Below are 20,400 nucleotides of genomic sequence, written 5' to 3'. Positions count from 1 at the left end.
TTCTTGTGGGGCTTATAAAAGACTCTGTTTATGTGCCTCCGTTACGAACAACAATGAATGAACTGAGACAACACATAACAGCAGCTCTGGAAGCTGTAACTCAAGAGACGCTCGCTCTAGTGTGGGATCAAAGTGAATACCGTATTGACATATGCCGCACATCTCAAGGGTGGAATGGGGGAAGTATATTGAACTCCTATGAAAAGGAATGTAAAAACGTTTTTGAGTTTTACGTTCATCAAAAAACAAAATTCATTACGTATTCAAAAATAAGGACGTGGCGAATCGGATGATTCTTTTTGATACACACTGTATTTGAGGAAGCATGCCGGCCGAAGTGGCCGTGCCGTTCTAGGCGCTGCAGTCTGGAACAGCGAGACCGCTACGGTCGCACGTTCGAATCCTGCCTCGTGAATGGATGTGTGGGATGTCCTTAGGTTAGTTAGGTTTAACTAGTTCTAAGTTTTAGGGGACTAATGACCTCAGAAGTTGAGTCCCATAGTGCTCAGAGCGATTTGAACCATTTGAGGAAGCATATTACAGTGCTTCACATGAAGCAACCGTTCTTACAAGGGGAACTACCCATCGCACTCCCATCACATTTATTGATCAAATGGCACATTGGACAGCACGTCAAAAACTAATACAGGCCAAGCACCCATACAAGAAGACAGTGTACTGAACGGTGAAAAAAAGCGAAATAGAGACAGTGAACAGTCCAAGATTAATATGTGCATCATCGAGCGGTCTGCAAGAATTACCACGTCCTGGTTGTATGGTCACAATGTTGGGCTACAAAACAGGAGATCCTGCAACAATTTTTTCCCACAAAATTATGAACTATGACTGTTCTCCTTCTGAAGTACTGACAGTTGTCATACTACATATTGGTTTCGAATATGAGCCATGTAGTAAGAATATATTGCCGTTACAAGTAAATATGATGAATAGAAAGGGCAGACGAGATAACGTATAGCCCTCTTACTGAAAAGAAAATAAATAAATAAATAAAGAGGTGAGACTATGTGACAACAAAGGAATGAAAGAGTCAAAACTTCCAAAACGATACGCAAGAATCATAAGACGTGGTTCTCTTGAGAACAAATAGAAGGTAGATATATCTGGAGGCCCCTTAGTTTCATTTCGCTGTTTCGAAATGACGTTATACCGCGACACACACAGATTTGAATACAACGATCAGACACATCAGTGCCCGGACGGACAGTTCATAATTTTGTGGAGAGAGAGAGAAAAAAAGGGGACACGGGATAGATTTGAAAACCGGTGACTTCCTTCGCAGTACAACACCCACGTCACATGGCCAACATGCCTTGGCTGTTCACATTCGCTCCATGTTGCATATCTTGAGCTTAGACCATTCACCGCTTCGATTCTGCTTCTTTTTTCACAGCCCAATAGAACTTCTTCGAGCCGGCCAGAGTGGCCGAGCGGTTCTAGGCGCTACAGTCTGGAACCGCGCGACCGCTTCTGTCGCAGGTTCGAATCCTGCCTCGGGCATGGACGTGTGTGATGTCCTTAGGTTAGTTAGGTATAAGTAGTTCTAAGTTCTAGGGGACTGATGACCTCAGATGTTAAGTCCCATAGTGCTCAGAGCCATTTGTACCATTTTTGAAAACTTCTTCCTGCTTTCATTCTTGTTTTGTGTTCAGGTTTTGATGTACCATCTTACCACTTAATGTAAGGGGTTTCACTGGTTAATTACTACACTGCGCAGCTGTAGAACACTATTGTTAAGTGCTTAAAAAAAGCTTTCACTGCAATGAAAGTGCATTTGACAAACTTTACTCAATTAAGTCTAATGAACTGTTTTATTTCTCCGAACGGTTAATTTAAATTCAACTGTGTTCACTGCATGAGCAGTAAACATTATGAAAAATAAACCTTAAACAATTATTAATAGCAATGAAACAATTTATTGACTAAATACGTTTTCGAAACATAAAAATCTGGGTGTATATATACCCAGATTTTTATTTCAGTACACACACACATACACACACACACACACATGCTGAAAATGTTTTTGCCCCATTGAGACAAAAATATGCGTGCACCGCTGTATTGTTAGACGATTACTTCCAGAATTCAGGGGTCAGTAAATCGTACATTATAACAAGACATTTCCTTTTTTTTTCGACGAAACTTTGAAATCGTAAAAACTCTTGTGTCAAGAGTAATGTGTATAATGTCAGTGACTAACTAATAGATATTAATGAAAAATTCAAGGTGAAGAGGAAACACTTGTAGGAAAAACTACGTTCTTTTTTCTAATGAAACAAGTGTTCTTGGAAAGAAACGGCGACTTTCGTTGTTTATGATTCACTTCTATTTCGACATTCGATGTACTAAAAGGTATGATGTCGAACTCCCTGTCTTTAATCTTGTTTGTGGAATAATAAATTATCGTTCATAAATATAGGCGTCTGCAGTTAATATAGCGAAACTGTTAATATTGCCATATTGAATTTGTTTAATGATTTTATGTTTATTAGGAAGATGTACTAGGAGTCTGTGATCACATTTTTTGCAGTCAAAGTGACGAATTGCTAACTCGTCGTGTCGTTTATGTATATTATTCTCCACAAGTCGAACCTTCAGATGTGGTTTCACGAAGTGCGATCGAATGCTCCCTTCTTACGTGGAAATCACAATAGTACTTTCCCGTCAAGGAAACTCTTTAACCACCAGAGTCTGATGTATCAAAAGAATACAACAGCGATGGCCTAAAGGCCATATATATATATATATATATGTGTGTGTGTGTGTGTGTGTGTGTGTGTGTGTGTGTGTGTGTAAGGTTACTAACCACATCGTATCATCGCATTTCGGGGAAAACTCATACTCCTGCATAGCATTTTTGTTTATTAATTCAAATATTTCTCTCACAATTACCCGCCAGTAAAGACAGATGCATTGCAGCAGATACTACACTGCTTTCTTCCTTACGTAAGTGGAATATCGCGTTGATTAAATTGCTTTTGTATGTTAACTGAAACTATTTATCACTATATATCCATCGAATTGATGCACCGAACACCTCGGCCAAAACTCAATAAGCTGCACAGTCCCAGAAACCAAGGCTTTTCGTATTAAAATGTAAATCCGATGAGGGCAATCTTGACTGGGAAGCCTGTCCTGAGAGTTCGCTTCCGATATGTAGAGTGCGAGAATTGTCTGATATCGAGAAGTGATCCATGTCGATTGCTCGTACGGACGGCACTAGAGTCGATACACGCGGTATTTGCCCATACTGTTGCGCCCCATTAACTCGTCTAGCGCTGACTGCTGCGGGTTAGGCGCGTGGAGTCCCACTGTCATTTCCTGTGGGCCTAGTCGTCGTATCACAGCTTACGGTAATGTGCGCGTACGTCGTTTCGTGGGCGGAGAGTTCGGGCGTTAGGTGCAATTATTTTGTGTTTAGTGCCACATCGATCACTTGAGTGTCAGTAATGAAATGAAGACGATGACAACAGCTATGGAGACAGCTGTTGCCTGTATCCAACGAGCGGAATTTCCTGGGTCTGTATCATTGCTGTTTACTGGTTGACGTTGCAGTGCTTGGTAAGTACAGAGCATGCTTTGCTGATGTTATACATAGCGCAGCTGTTACTAAATATTGACTGTTTGACAGGCTACGAAAAACCCAAGTCGTGATGTTGATGTACTTTGTAAATCGAACTTTGGATCACTTTAATTATATCATTACAGCGTTCTTACGTATGTATTCGGAAAAATGTCAGTTACGTCCATATATTTAGCAGTTGAACAAAAAAATTGAATAATTGTTAGTTCATTTTTTTCTGACTTGTTTGTGCAAAGACTGTTGTTAGCTTAGCATCCTAGTTGTGCTCCGTAGTAAAGTGTGGAAGAATTTTTAATACGTAGAAGACTCGCTTCAAAGTTGAACCGCAGATAGTGTTACATGCCAGGCGCGAAGTGTGTCACGTGAATGCTAGTAAGTAATAGTGGGACATACGTTGAGAACTTGTTCGAAAAGCTATTATGTGGCGACGAGAACGTGTCAGTTTAACGCGGGGTAGGGTTGAACATCGGTTGCGTGAACCCCCCCACCACCTCTTTCATACATTATCACTAAATTTGCTAAGTTTAGTGCATTTGTCAAACAATTGATCGTGTACGGTGATGTTTTGATGTGTTTGTGAAGCGTTTATGGGTTTCGCTGCATGTGTTTAGTCAAAAATTGTTTTATTCCAGCCAGTCTCACTATATCGTTAGGTCCTCAACTATAGAAACAAAACAGCAATGGCTGTTACTAAAATGGGAACGGTGTTGCTTCTTCCCAGCCATATATTTCGCATGACGAGGTTTAGAACGTTAATATTCATTTAGCTTACCGAGTACAAGCGGGAGAAAACTGAAATGAAAAAATGGAAGTTCTCAGATTCTTCCACGAATGATGTGGGCTATGTAACCACGTAGCGTTATGTTAATGAATGTCATTAGAGGTCCAAGAACAGTGGTTTTTCATTGCGACTGCGAGTTAACATAAAATTACTTTCACTATCCACTTGAAGAAATATCATGTAATTATCAGGTGCTCAGCATAAATCCTTGTCATGTATCTTCCATTTTAAACCATTCCTTACACCAGCGTCTTTACTTTAGATGAGTTGATGTTAAAAATGCTTAATCTCCATTTTTACTCACTCCCCCTAATGTCAAAATGCAGCATACACGAAAAGTCTGCTCCAAAAGTAACGTTAAATTGTTCAAATTTCTTCGTACACGTACGGGCTCTTTCAACAAATCCGCAGCTAGAAAAGGGCGAATTTTGCAGTTTTCTCGTATACGACGGTCTTAACTCCCGAATAAAGGTTCGGTGATCCCTAGGTAGAGAACTCGGTCAAAGTAGCCAGTTACGAAATACAGGCCGGGGTGTAGTGTATCACACACCTCTCCACTCCCCCCCCCCCCCCCCCCCCCCCCTTGCCCACCAGTAACCCTCGCGCCAAGGAGGGCTAAATTCTTTACGCTCGCGGCAGCAGATGACCATGTTTTGACGTCTTTACTACAGGTGAATATGTGGTTACAGTAACAACTTCTCCCTTTGAAATTTTGGGAATGTATGCACTGCAAAAGTGATAATCTCCTTCCCCTAAAATCTTTTGTGGTGAGATCGATCTGCAGCTCAGATCGAAGCCCAGATTAGGTTTAAAGAATAAAGTGCTGAGATTAAGCCATGGAGGTTGGCTAGATGGTTCTTTAGTGGAGCATAATGTTCCGCGCCATGTTTCGAAGCACTTATCATAAAAAGGAACACAACGTAAACTAAGGAAACATGTAATAGGTGGTGGTGCAGTATCCTGATGCATATTACGCACACAAACTACTGAAAAAGAAAATGGGATCCGCTGCTAAATTCTCTCCAGATGCCACGTCAATTTGTGTGCTTTTTGTTCTAACTAGAAAGGTGTTAGTAAGGGATGGAAGTTTCTTGAAAAGAACTGTATAAGGTAACATTTTTTACGAAGTATTCGGAATAAGAGCTGCTGACAGCGAGTTCTTGGATTTTTCGTGAAACAAAATTGTGCGAATTCCAGTGTCGTGCTTTCATGCACGTACGTTGCTCTGTTAAGTTACTTCGGTTGAAAAGAAACATCTCGTTGACAATAGTTTGAAGAAATTTGGCTTCATGTCAGTTGCTTCATACACTGCTTGGACGTCAACTTCTCTCGTTCCGTCCAAATCAAAATGTCTTTCTAAATATTAAAACGTAAGTTACTTAGTCGTAAGTACGTCAGCATTTCAGTTTGGTGTGAGCGTTTACCTCATAGTGAAATACGTAACTTGAATATCGTTCGCAGGTAGGTGACGTCGTTTTATTTGCTGAAATCGTTCTGTTGGTTCACCCAAAATTTCGTTCCCATAATGTTACCGGTAGGTTAAGATTATAATTTTCCGTAAGCGCGCAGCTAATGGTATCCGTTTTTCTGTACGAATGCATAGTATCATTCACTGCAGCGTATATCTCTGCGTTCGTATTAAAAGAAATCCTGTAGCAGAGGTGAGGTGGTACGTCTTATGTGCCAATAAAAAAATTGCTAATGCTGTATTATCACATAGAAAATGAAATCGTAACTGGCGATACATTAGCCACTAGACTGAAACCTTTCGAGAAAATAGAAACATGTTGAAAGCAGAAAACTGCCAGAAAATTCCGCGCATGTCAGAACAGACTTAATCAAAATCGAACGAGTAGGTGAGGTTGATGCATGGTATTCTACTTTTTAGTAAGTACGATTGAAAAAGTAACTTACTTTCTTTGTTTATTTACTGATGTACAGCGTGAACACAGGTCTCACTATTTTGCAAGTTACGAACGGAAATTACGCCATTCCAAATTTTAGCTATATTGTACTTGGAACAGTTTCACATAGCTCAACAGATAGGTATACTTTGTTTCAGCCGACGTTGGAGCAAGCCTTGATGCCGACGGAAAAGTTTGTCACATTTACTTGCTGTTAGTTAATGAGCAACCAAGCAGGGACATTTTGTTTCCTGTGTGAAGTAATTAGTCTACACTTGTCACTTTTCTATTCGTCTTCTCATTGTTCAGCAACGGTGCGTGTGCGTGCGTATAATGCTAACTGGGAACAAGAATACAATGTCGTTAACTTTGATGTAATTAAACTGTTTCCGGAGCACGTGTCAGGTGAGAAATGAAACCGAAGTTTTGTTATACTTATCATTCAAGTATTTTGACATATTTTCTCGGTTGGAGCCGTAGAATATGGTCAGCCTAGTATTGAGGCAGTCGTTCCAACGTCACGTATACTTTCACTTGTGTATCTGAAGACGTAAGTAGTATTGAACTGTTTATGGCCAGGCTACAACCAAGTCGTGCTTTGTGGTGTACCTCGGTTCATTTCATATTTTCTAAGAGAATTTACGTATTCGGGAAACTTCGATACCGACATTAAATAACTATTTTAACAACAGTGAACTCAGTAAATAAAATGCTTTGGATTATTGGTTTGTGCACTAACTGCTAGGGGAACTTAAGCATCGTTCTAGCGCTGTGTAGTCAGATGTAGTAGAACTTAATCGTGGGAGACAGTTAAAAGATAAACAAAAGTTGGCATTGCTGTTATAAGTCGGTCACTAAAGGTGTCCGTTAATTGCATGGAGGCTGTTTAAGCGTGTATGAATAGCTACGTGGTAACTGGAATGTCGCTTTGATTGGGAAGGGTGGGGGAGGGGAAGAAAGGAGTAGGGGTGAACTGAGGTTGTATTAGGCAGCAGTAGTTATGACATATACTACCTAGTCCGATCCCACCAGTCGGCTTTGACCCGTCACGTAAGGCTGTTGGGTGTGACGTCACGACGGCGCGGAGTTTAGTTTGAGTGGCGTGTTCATAGGTGTCGTTTTGATGTGATTGGTGGTGCTCTCTGGTAGTGTGCTTGTTGTGATGTTTTTGGTTTAGTTTGCGTGTGTGGCGTGTTTACAGACGGCGTATTGATAGTTTTGTGCGCTGAGATTTACTCCTGTTGACTGTTTCTTTACCTAATTTTCAAATGAGTGAAAATACTGACCGAAGATTAAGACCCACACAAGACGTGAACGACAGTCCTTACGAATTGGATTCAGTTCTGGTTTAGCAGAAGCACAGTGTCCACCAGCCATGCGATATGGAGGTGATCCATTAACCGCCCACCACCGCTTGAGAAGTTTCTCATTTGTTTACCCTTGCGCGGGACCACCATGTTGCGTTTGCACTGTAGACGAAGTTTGTCGTTTCGGTAACAGATATTTTCTTTCAAATGGTGGACACACTTAAAGAGAAATGTGTGGTGTGTGGTATTGCCGCTTTAAAATGCATACCTTAAAAGTTAGGAACATTAGAAACACATCTTCATTAAGACTTGTTTCAAAGCAGCGAAGAAGAGAAAATGCTAATCAGTAGTGACATCGAAACTTTCGCCTAACTATGGTTCCTAAAGTCAGAACATTTTTACCTAAGTATTGGTCAACTGGTCGAAGGTGATCAACGCCAGTGTTTAGGAATACATTATGTATTTACTACAAACAAAAGTGGCAAGAATTCTATACCAAACCTGTCTGGCTTGCTTCCAATATATTGTGCGAATCAGCATCTTGGTTTAGACGACAAAATCTGTTCAGTTGTAGGATAAGGTTATGCTTTACAACATGACACCTGTTTTGTATGAAAACATTCCAAATGTGTGACGAGGGCATGTTTTCCAGTTTTGAAGCGTTCAGCTTTAGTGTATTGGGTGTCGAACGTCACATACTTCATTATTTCGGTAAGTATTTCGCCCCATAGTTTGAATAACAGTGCCCCATACTATTGACTACAGGCTTTTGCGCTCGTCTTGCATTCATTGTGATGAGAAAAGCATCTACTTCACTCTATTATCCAGGAATCATCTTGAGTCCGACGAACCTCAGCTTCAGTGCAGTGCTTGATGTGGCGCATCTTGGAAACACTTAAAACTAGCCACAAGACAAAAGTTCCCCCACTGTGAGTTTTCCTTTTAACATTTGATGGCGGACCTGGGCTGTCTTGCAGGCGACCTGAAGAAACGAAAATAGTTCTAAGTGTAGAGTACTGATAAAAGTACATCTGTTCCTGTATGACATCCTACTTCGTTCTACTTTAGCATACTAAGTTATTACTATTTGTTACCACATTTTTATATCTTAATTGCAATTTTACAAACTAAAACCGTACACAAAGAATAAAAATATTACTAACCTGCAGTAGAATCCTCTGGTACAGTTTTCAGTCCCATTTTATGCTGTTTCTTTTTCCTCTGCAGGTTTCGTTAAATCCAGCCCAGTCGTCAAATATGGGGTGTCTAGAAAACCTGTTTTCTCGAATCGCATTCAAACATATCGTATTAATGAGTTTTTACAAATGAAAAATAAAATACTTAACATTGCGTTACAAAGATGTCGCAAGCATCTCTGCAGTATAACAATTCCCAAGTCCAAGTGTTACATAGACAGTACAAGCAAGTGATTAGTTACCGCTTCTATCCAGGCTGCTAGTCTTGAAGCTGCAGAACTGAGCCGCGACCATTAAGGATGGGGCCCCTCTACGCCCACACTAACGCGGTGACCAAACCAAAGTTCTACTGTCACCTCCGTATAACATAGTTTTCACAGCATGCGGGCTGTGACGTTATCCATGCGTCTGGGCAGGAATACTCATGAACATGGTCCATCAGGACACACAAAGTGGACGAAAGCGATCGAAGGGTAGCGGTTTGTAAGGGCAGAGGGGAAAAAAGTGCCAAGGCAAGCGCCCAGGGGAAAAAACCTCTGCTACAGTAGGACGGGTAGTAAGGGCAGTCGCGGCTTTCTAGCTGCGACAGTGCATGCAAGGTGTGGTTATGTTAGTGCGAGGTATCGTGCATAGTTACCTTTGTCGTTGCGGAAGCTCGTTGTAGGGCCTGCTGCGACCCTCTAACAATTCAGGGTCGTCATACATTTGTGGGCGATCGGTCATAGATAAGCACAAAGTGTAGTGGGTGTGTGGGACTGGTTTGCCTGCTGTATACAGTACTGTTTCCCTGCGACTGCCTGTTTTTCGGTGGGTCGAGCATCTGGGGTTCTTAATCGTACCTGTGTTGCAGGGGATCACCAGCACTGTCGTGTCAGCGTGCTATGGACCGTAAATTTTTAGTTTCTTGCTAATAGTGTCTTCGCCCTATTATGTTTCCATCTATGGTTGTGGTCGTAGTTACCCAGAGAGAAGATAAGCGGGTTGCGCGAGTGTCTCGTGATTCTGTACAGTCAAGTGGAGGGTTTTTGGAATACGTGCAACACTGTATCTAGCCGATCTTCCCGGTGATTATCCGCGGTGCTTGGGTAGCGCGGAGCTTGGCCTATGACTGAGTACTTTGTGTATGAGTTGCAGACGTGTGGGCGCAGCGTATCCCCAGACAGGGGCTGCGTAAATCAGGGGTCGAATAAGTGTCATGTACATGGACCTGGACACCCTCCTATTCAGTGTGCTACGCCTGTTAAACATGGGGTAGACTTGTTCGAGCCTCGCGTTTGCTTGGTTGGTCACGTTTTAATGTGCCCCCCCCCCCCCCCCCCCCCCCTCCAGAGTGGTTTCCGGTCCAGTTAGACAGAGGTATTTGACCTTCTCGAGGAAACGTATTGGGCGAGCATATAGTGTTATTGGGTTCCAGTGCTGCTGTTTGTGCAGTAGTTTCGATCTTCTAGTGAACAGACAGGCTTCGCACTTGTCGACGTTTACTCTAAAACGCCATTTCACCAGTCAAGGCTTTGCTACTGAGTGCAGTCTGCAGTCGTGAGTTAATTTTAGACGGCTTCCAATCTTGCGCAAGAATGGTGGTGTCATCCGCATAGATCGCCACCGTCGTGTTGTGTGTAGCTGGGGGGTCGTTAATGTTGAGTTTAAACAGTGGGGTCCCTAGGATGCTTCCTCGGGGTACTCCTGCCTGGATACCATACCGTGTCGATTGTTTGCCCTGAACGTCGGTGTTGAAACACATGTCCGTGAGATACGAGGAGGATATGAGACGTACGAGGCCGTCGGGAAACCCTGCATCGCTGAGTTTGCGTATGAGGCCGTTGTGCCATAGACGATTGAAGATCTATGATGCCCAGGAACACCGCCCCAGTTGGTTTGTGTTGTGTGCGTGTGTTAAGTATTTAACGACGCGGAGGAGTTATGTTGTCGAGTGGTCATTCCTGAAACTGAATTGATCCGGTCTTGGGGTGTCGTTGGTGATGCAGTGCCTAGTTAGTCGTTGTAGTATTACCTTCTCAACGATCTTGCTGAGCAACTGGGCAGTCTTCCAAAAGGCGGGGAAGCGTTGGTGTTTAAGTATGGCATTCGTGATACGTGTGAGGTATTACACTGCTTTCTTTGAACTCCTGGAGGACACGGTTTTGAATACCATCGTGACCAGAGGCCTTCCTAGGGGTGGTATGCATGATGGCCCACTTGACTTAAGCTGTTCTAGCCTGTCGGATGACGTTGCGCGCTGGTTGGGCCAGGATGCCTCTAACCTCCTGGTCGGTCGCAAATGTGAACGGTGGGTCTGGGATCCAGGTTTGGTGTAAATGACGCTGCGAGTGTGAGGGACATCAATTCCGCTTTTTCTTCCACAGAATATGCTGATCCGACAGGCCTTGTAGAGTGGCTGTGTACAGTTTCTCCTTGGTGATGTTGGGCAATCCGCCACACGCCAGGGTGATTAGTGTCCTGCCCATAGTTTCTGGTTGCACTGTTTTAAATGTTTCTATTTTGTCCCGGATTATTGTCTGAAGCCTGTTAATGTGCTGGCGCCTGATACGCTGCCAATGTCTCCTGAGGCCGTTTCTCATTGAAATAATACCCAGGATCTAATGGGGCAGGACAGCACTGTGTTGTAGTAGTGTGCGGATTGGTATGGTGTAGGCTATTGCGTCTTGGATGGCGCTGGTGAGGGTTTCAACGGCCTCAATTTGAGCTGTCTCGTTAATCGCGTGGGTGGGATGTGACTGTCATGCCTTTACTTGAACAAAGTCCAATTGGCGCGCCTGTAGTGTAACATCGTGCCTCAATCCATGTGCTGCAGTGTTTCTTGAATGTACAGCATAACGGGTTGATGATATTAGGGCAGATCGTTTTCAACGGCAACTTGAGTTATGCCCTTGATGAGAGCCACGTCTGGACTGTGACGCCCCCAGTAGGGGATGTGCGTCGATTCGGTCGGCGCTAGCATAATGTAGTTTGGTCCTAGTGCGTGGTAGTATAGTTTTTTGCACTTGCAGTTTCGTATACATGATTTCCAGTCAGGGTGTTTTGCGTTGTGATTTCCAGCGGCGATTACGCGCGGTGATATGTTGAGTATTGTGCTGATGTCGCGCCTTTTGTTCTTAGAGATTTTGTATACTGACACCATTGTAGTGTATGCTCCGTTAAACATGACCCTGACGGCTGTCTCAAGTTTTTCAACTTGTTGTTCAGAGAGAACAATGTTTGTGTGTCCTATGTCTTAGTGTATGACGGCCGTTCCACCGTGACCAGAGCAGTCCGGTCAGTCGGTATGATAGATGCAGTAGCTGGTGAAGTTTAGGTGGTGGTGTAGTTTGAGCTTTGTTTCGCTCAGTAGTGGGATAAAGACACCCTTGCGCTCCATGAGCGCGGCAATTTCCACCCTTGTGTTGTTGATGTCGCCTGGGTTCCGGAACAGGATCTGTGTTTGGTTATTTGCGATGGGGTTGGGTGTGGCGTGTTATCCACGAAGGTGTGGAGAGTGTGGTGAGTGCTATTTGTATGGTAGCCCAGTACTGCCTGGGTTGAGCAGCCTTGAGTGAGTGATCGTATGCTGTGGGAATAGTGTTGCCAATATTCCCTCTAGAGTTGCGTTGGTGTTGGGTGTGTCGGCCTGTGGCTCAATTGTAGTGGTGGTGGCGGCCGCTGGTGCGGGTGTTGGCTGGCACTTGTTACTGCTATGTGGTACAGAATGTGGTGTCTGTGTTACAGTTGCGTTCAGGTGTGGAGTAATGTGTGTGCTGGTATCACTGGCTTGCTGACTGTGTGCCTGCGTTTATGTTCTGTTCTTGCTGGGTGGTTTGTTGTGTGCGTGTGTTCCCATTCCTGTTCCCTCGTGGTCGCCTACTCTCTCTGGGTTCTTGGTTCCAGGGCTCTTTGTGTGGGTGCGTCTTCCGGTGTGGTGTGCATGTTTTCGCAAGCCACCACCTCAGGGTGTGGGGTCGTGTTTTAGGGAGCTGGTGTTGGTACCAGTGTGGTTGTGGTGTTAAATGTTGGCTGAGACTGTTGTGTTGTCACAGCGGTTGTGTTAAGTGCGTGTGTTGGACGTGGAGGTTCCGTGGCTTGCCCCGCTCCTCCAGGGCGTGTAGCCATGGCGAACTATACTCCATTCCTAAAAGGGTTTGGTGCGGGCCTTGGACGTGGTATGGCGTTGGGTGCCCTCAATTTTTGTTTTTGCGCCTCTACACCTCTTAGTATACATCGCAGCCTCTGTTGTTGGCAGAGTGGCCTTGACCACAGTTGGCGCAACGGCGTGTGTTTTGCTGTATGAGGGTGCAGGCGTTGGATGCGTGTTTGCCAGTGTATCCCTGGGAAAGGGGTGCCAGGTCACAGCGAAGGGCCGAATGACCGAATCTCTGGCAGTTGATGCATTGTTAGGGGACGTGTGGTGGTTCGTATGGTTCCACCTTTGCATTCATCCACAGAAGGCTCTTTATCTGCAGAAGGCCGCTGGAGGCAGCCGTATCGGCCATCTCGAGCAGGTAGTGTGGCAGACGGGTGTGTGAGCGGAAGCACTTAACAATCGAAACCCAGGAAGTTAAGCGCCGCTTGTACGGTTATTTCCAGTACTGGGGTCCACTCCCTTGACCACATACTACTATATTCGTGCTTCTGCTGTAATGTACGTGTAGCACTCGATCCTCTTTTCTTTGAGGAAGATAAAGAAGTATCATAGATGTGTACAGTGAGGCTCTATCCCCAGAGTACTTTGTGTGAGACGTACAAGGTGTGTGTGCCTTTCTGCGAATGTTGTGTTGAGGATGCTAAGGTCACCATAATTTTGTATTACGACTAGGGGAAAACCACCCCCCCCCCCCCCCCCCCCGGGTACGGGGGTTAGAATAGGCCCGCGGTATTCCTGCCTGTCGTAAGAGGCGACTAAAAGGAGTCTCAAACTTTTCGGCCTTATGATGGTCCCCTGTTGGGTTTGACCTCCATCTCTCAAAATTTTCCGAAGAGCGAGCCGATTGGGGAAGGGCGCCTTACTTGGTGCATTGTGTCCATCTTGCGATCAGACCTTTCGCCAGCTTATACACCGTTGAACTGCAGTCCTGTCCGCTCTCCATCTCTTGGACATGACTGTTTCTGCGTGCAGATTACACTTTGCACTGTGCAGTGCCTCTTTCTGCACCGACGGCGACCATGGACCACATGTTACCTAACATCCAGCACTGTAGCCAGTCCGTTGTGGTGGGGCCGCCATGTACCCTGTTGGTTGTAGCCCCCTGACAACACAGGGATCGCTCTACTGATGCCTGCGCCGTTAACTCCCCACGTATGCCAAGGAGTAGATGCCTATCCTCCTGGGGTATTGGGACTCCTGGCAATGGCCATCCTGCCAGGTGGCTCTTGCCGTGGCTGGGTGGCGCCCATGGGGAGGGCCCTTGGTCGGAGTAAGTGGCATCAGGGCGGATGATCCGCAATGAAGCGTGGTACATCGTCTATCGCTGGTGGCCAGCCGCCAGCAGTCTTTAAGCTTTCTCGGGCTCAGAAGTACGATCCGAAAACGTTCCCCTCCCTGGCCACACCGTGGGAGGAACGTAAGGCTCAGGATGGCAGTAGCAGTTATTCGCCCCGCTTCTTAGTTTGTACGATGGCTGATTGGAAGTCTTTTCTCTCCACAAAGCCTCAGTTCTTCGTCGAGCATTTAGAGGACAAGTTTGGGGAGGTGGAGGGTTTGTCAAAAATGCGCTCTGGGTCACTCCTGATACAAACGGCATCCTCTGTCCAGTGACGACAGTTACTCGCTTGTGACATGTTGGGGGATGTTGCCGTTACGATCACACCCCATAAGAGTTTAAATATGGTCCAGGGAGTTATTTACCATAGGGATCTTCTTTTGCAGTCTGATAAAGAGCTGCGCGCCAATTTAGAGCGCAGGGGTGTACATTTCGTCCGGAGCGTTCATCGGGGTCCGAAGGAAAATCAGATTGCTACCGGTGCCTTGATATTGGCCTTCGAAGGGGATACCTTACCGGAAAAGGTTTACCGATGTGACGTTAAGCCCTATATCCCTCCCCCAATGCGGTGCTTTAAGGCTGGAAGTTCGGCCATTTGTCTTCTCGCTGCACTTCCAGCCTCACATGTCGAGATTGCGGACGCCCATCACATCCCAATACTCCATGTGCCCCACCTCCCATCTCTGTCAACTGTGGGGAGCACCATTCACCTTGCTCGCCAGACTGACGAATTTTCCAGAAAGAGCGTAAAATCATGGAATACAAGACCCTGGACCGACTAACCTATAATGAGGCAAAAAAATACGATCGACTCCATCCTGTGAGAATGACATCTTCCTACGCTGCTGCTACAACACCTGTGCTAGCCCCATCTGTTTCTCAAATTGTGGCCGGATCGATGGGTAGTACAACTCCTCCTGCCCCCTCGCCAGTGGGGGGCTCTACCCACCGGGTTGCTTCTGCGCCACCTACCTCAGGAGCAACACCATCCCACGCATATGGGACGTCTGTCCCCACTTCTAAGCTGGAGAAGTGTCCAACTTCTTCGGCTTCTCACGCTTGCAAGGGGTCCTTCCCTTCCCAGGTTTCCGCCAGCGAGAAGGCTGACGACCGACAGTGGCGTAAGTGCCCGCAATCAGCTGGTCGTAGGGCTTCACGATCGTCCTCCGTTCCGGAGACTGAATCGGTGAAGCCCTCCCAGTCGGTGCGACCCAAGGAATGGCGTGAGAAACCCAAGAAGAGCTCTCAGCCCAAGGAACTCGCGGTGGCAGCCATCCCACTGCAACCTTCCAGCTCTGCGTCTGAGGATGCGGTGGAGATTCTGGCGTCTGCTGAGGACCTCCATCTCGCCGGTCCATCAGACGCCATGGAAAGCACTATCACAGGTGCTAAATCGGAGGCAGCAGGTGACCCAGCGGCGTAATCTCCCCAGTCCCATCACGCCTTTCTCAGCCATGGACACCACCATCCTCCAATAGAACTGCAGCGGTTTCTTCCACCATCTAGCTGAACTCCGCCAATTTATCAGCCTTCACCCTTTACTCTGCATTGCTCTGCAGGAAACTTGGTTTCCAGCAATGCGAACCCCCGCCCTCCGTGGCTACCGGGGTTATTATAAGAACCGGGCAGCTTATGAAAGGGTGTCAAGTGGCGTCTGCTTATATGTCCTCAACTCTCTTCACAGCGAGTCTGTACCTCTCCAAACACCTTTAGAGGCTGTCGCTGTTCGGGTGTGGACGCCACAGGCTGTTAGCGTCTGCAGTCTTTACCTTCCACTGGATGGTGATGTTGCGCAGCATGTCCTGGCTGCTCTGATAGCTCAATTGCCGCCACCTTTCTTGTTACTGGGCGACTTTAACGCCCATAACCATCTGTGGGGTGGGTCGGTGGCAACAGGTCGAGGCGCCATCGTTGAGCATTTATTGGCACAGCTCGATCTCTCGATCTTAAATGATGGTGCCTTCACACACTTCAGTGTGGCGCATGGCACATACTCCGCCATTGACCTTTCCATCTGTAGCCCTAGCCTCTTACCGTCTGTCCAATGGAGAGTGCATGACGACCTGTGTGGTAGTGACCACTTTCGATTTTTCTGTCACTGCCACAGCGTCAGTGTTGTGGGCGCCCTAGCAGATGGGCTATGAAGCAGGCTGACTGGGACTTGTTCTCCTCCACTGCCGCTATTGAGACTCTCTAACGATGCCATTGATGCAGTGGTTAAATCGGTCACCACCGGCATCGTTACTGCCGCCGACTTTGCCATTCCCCGTTCTTCTGGGTCCCTACGGCGGCGGACTGTGCCTTGATGGTCGCCTGAGATCGCTGAAGCGATTAAAGCTCGCCGGCGGGCGCTCCAGCGTTACAAGCGACATCTCTCAATCGAACACCTTATCTCCTTCAAACGGCTGCATGCGCGAGCTGGGAGCGGTATGTGTCCACCATTGGCCTCCATGTCATTCCATCGCAGGTCTGGGCCAAGATCCGCCGCCTCTATGGCTATCGGACCCCTGTCAGCGTCCCTGCGCTCTCACTGAATGGAGCAGTTTGTACTGACTCCGACGTCATTGCAAACCGCTTGGCAGAGCACTTTGCTCTGAATTCCGCTTCTGCCAACTACCCCTTGGGCTTCCGCTCCATTAAGGAGCGGATAGAACGTCGGAGTCTTTCTTTTCGCACCCACTATCCTGAATTGTACAATATTCCATTCAGTGAGTGGGAATTCCGCAGTACCCTCGCCGCTTGTCCTGATACCGCTCCTGGGCCAGATAGCATCCACTCTCAGATGCTGAAACACCTTTCAGTGGACTGCCAGCGACGCCTCCTCGACCTTTACAACCGCATTTAGGTCGAGGGTGAGTTTCCGTCGCAATGGCGGGAAAGTCTTGTTGTCCCCATTCTGAAACTGGGGAAGAACCCTTTGGAGGTGGACAGCTACCGTCCCATTAGCCTCACCAACGTTCTTTGCGAGTTGCTTGAACAGATGGTGAGCCGGCACTTGAATTGGACACTGGAGTCTCGGGGCCTTCTGGCTCCGTCTCAGGGTGGGTTTCGTAAAGGCCGCTCCGCCGCCAATCATCTGGTGAGCCTGGAGTTGGCCATCCGTACTGCCTTTGCCCGGCGTCAGCATCAGGTCGCTGTCTTTTTCGACAAGCGGAAGGAGTATGATACGACATGGCGTCATCACATCCTTCCTACGCTTCATGGATGGGGCCTTCGGGGCCCTCTGCCGATCTATATCCACAATTTTCTGTCGTATCGTACTTTCCGCGTGCAGGTCGCGACCTCATATAGTTCCTCCCAAGTCCAGGAGAACGGTGTGCCACAGGGTTCTGTTCTAAGTGTAGGTCTGTTTTTAATAGCCATTAACGGGCTCGCTGCGGCCGTGGGACATTCTGTCTCCGCTTCGCTGTATGCTGACGACTTCTGCCTTTACTACAGCTCTATTGGCATTGCAGCTGCTGAATGTCAGCTATAGGGCGCAATCTTCAAGGCGCAGTCTTGGGCTGTAGCGCATTGTTTTCAGTTTTCGGCAGCCAAGACCTGTTATGCATTTCTGCCGGCGACGCACTGTTCACCCGGAGCCGCGGCTTTATCTTGACGGCGCGCTTATTTCAGTGGTGGAGTCACATAGGTTTTTGGGAGTGGTTTTTGATGCCCGGTTGACTTAGCTGCCTCATATTCGGCAGCTTAAACAGGCGTGTTGGCGGCATCTAAATGCTCTGCGATGCCTGAGCCACACCAGGTGGGGCGCCGTCCGATCCACTCTCCTACGGCTTTACCAGGCGTTGATCCAGTCCCGTCTGGACTGTGGGAGTCTGGCTTATGGCTCAGCATCGCCATCTGCGTTGCGGCTGCTGGACCCACTCCTCCACAGCGGGATAGGCCTTGCCACTGATGCCTTCCGGACCAGCCCTGTGGACTGCATACTTGTGGAGGCAGGTGTCCCTCCACTGCGGTTATGACGCCAACAATTACTGGCTGCTTATTCTACCCATGTTTTTAGCTCGCCCGGGCATCCAAATTATCGTGTCCTGTTCCCGCAGTCAGTCGTCCATCTGCCAGAACGTCGGCCCCGGTCGGGTTGTCCGATCGCCGTACGCGTCAAACAGCTTCTCTATGGTCTTGGGTGTTTCCCTGTACCACCTCCTTTCCGGGCCCCTCTGCATACACCCCCACGGCGTGTGCCTCGCCCTTGCCTTCGGCTCGACTTGGCACACGGCCCGAAGGACTCAGTCCCTCTGGTGGCCTTCCGACGCCGCTTTTGCTCCATCCGGGCCACGTATCTGGGCTCTGGCGTTGTCTATACCGACGGTTCGATGGTTGCTATTCGTGTCGGTTATGCACTAACTCTAGGGGACCATTCTGAATAACGTTCGTTGCCGGCTGGCTGCAGTGTTTACACTGGTGAGCTGGTCGCCATCTTTCGTGCCCTAGAGTATATCCGCTCCTGCTCAGGTGAGTCCTTCATCAGTAGCGATTCCCTGAGCGGTTTACTAACTCTCGACCAGTGTTTCCCTCGTTCTCGTCTGGTGATGGCTATCCATGAGTCCCTGCATACTTTTGCCCGTTGCGGCAGATCTGTGGTCTTCGTTTGGACCCCGGGCCATGTTGGGATACCCGAAAATGAAACTGTTGACCGCCTGGCGAAAGAGGCCACTAGTGCACCATCTCTGGTGATTGGCCTCCCGGCGACTGATTTGCGGGCACTATTAGGCCACAGTTTTCGATTTATGGGACACTGATTGGCGCAACCTGCCCGTGCCAAACTAACTCCGCCGTATCAAGGAGACGACTACTGTGTGGCGGTCATCCATGCGAGCCAACCGCAGGGAATCAGTGGTCCTTTGTCGGCTCCACATTGGCCACACCCGACTCACGCACAGTTATTTACTGTCGTGAGGATCCCCCACTTTGTCGTTGTCGGGCGTCCTTGACGGTGGTCCATATTCTGTTGGAGTGCGCCTTTTTAACTGTGCTCAGGCAGACTTCTGCGCTGCCTGATACGCTCTCTGCGCTTTTATCTGACGACTCTTCCATATCGGACATACTCCTGCGCTTTATTCGGGCAGGGGGATTTTATCGCTTAATGTAAGAGTTTTTTTGATTCTGGCCTATGGCCTACGATTTATCATTTTTTTCATGTGTTTCTCGGTGGTTGGCTTTTACCTTTTTGTTTGTATGGTCGGCCGACCACCGTCACACTGTGATTTTAGTTCGTCTTGTCTGGTCTTTGTCTACTTTTCTCTTGTTCTGTGTCGTCTGTTGATCGTTTTTATTCTCTGTGGGTTTTATTAGTATTTGGAAAAGGGACCGATGACCGTAGCAGTCTGGTCCCTTTAACCCCCACAAACCAACCAGGCGAAAACCAGTTTTTTTTGTTGAGGGCATAGCTGCGGTTGGTGTTTGTGGTGTTGCTGACCGCAGGTCGGTTCATGTTGGTTGCTGTCTGTATCCCTAACCGGAAGTGTGGATTTGGTGTAGGCAGCAGCGCCTTTCGGCTGCCTAGCGAGTGTGGTTGCCCGCTTATTTCCGTTGGGTTCTTGTTTGTGTCGTGGGCACCTCCCCTGCCAGGGGCCAGTGTAGTGGTGCTGGGGGGGGGAGGGAGGGGGGTCCGCATCTGCTGCCGCTGATTACGCCGCGGGTCAGCTGCCACAGCGGGATGGCTGTACAGGAATCACCACTTGCAGGCGAGTGTAGTTTGGCGTGTAGAGCCCTTGCCCATGTGGGGGAATCGCTTGGGCCGCAGAGGTCTGTGATTAATAGACTCTGGTTGAGCAGTTCCTGCGCTTGCGTAGCGATCTGCCGATCCTTGTCGGCTAATACCTCATCAACGACGGCAAACGGGACGTTGACGGGAACAGTCGACTCACGTGCCTCTTTCACTGCAGCCTTGCTGCGGGTTAAGGTGGGGGAAACACTGGCGGAATCTGTCATATTGGTGTCCTAGGGAGTTTTATTTAGAGTGTGTGGGCAAAATTTGCTTTTTCTGAAAAGAGCTAACTAATAGGCCCTACGAAAGCGGGGAAATGCCCTACAGCCTATCATGCGCTGTTAGTGCAGTGGCGCGGCACCTGGAGTTGCCTACAGTACGCGGGATGGTCCAAAGTGAACGGGCCCCTGGCACTGGTCAACCCTAG

The sequence above is a fragment of the Schistocerca gregaria genome, chromosome 5, assembly GCF_023897955.1.
Source record: "Schistocerca gregaria isolate iqSchGreg1 chromosome 5, iqSchGreg1.2, whole genome shotgun sequence".
Taxonomy (NCBI): Eukaryota; Metazoa; Arthropoda; class Insecta; order Orthoptera; family Acrididae; genus Schistocerca; species Schistocerca gregaria.
Note: the sequence above shows the minus strand (reverse complement) of the source record.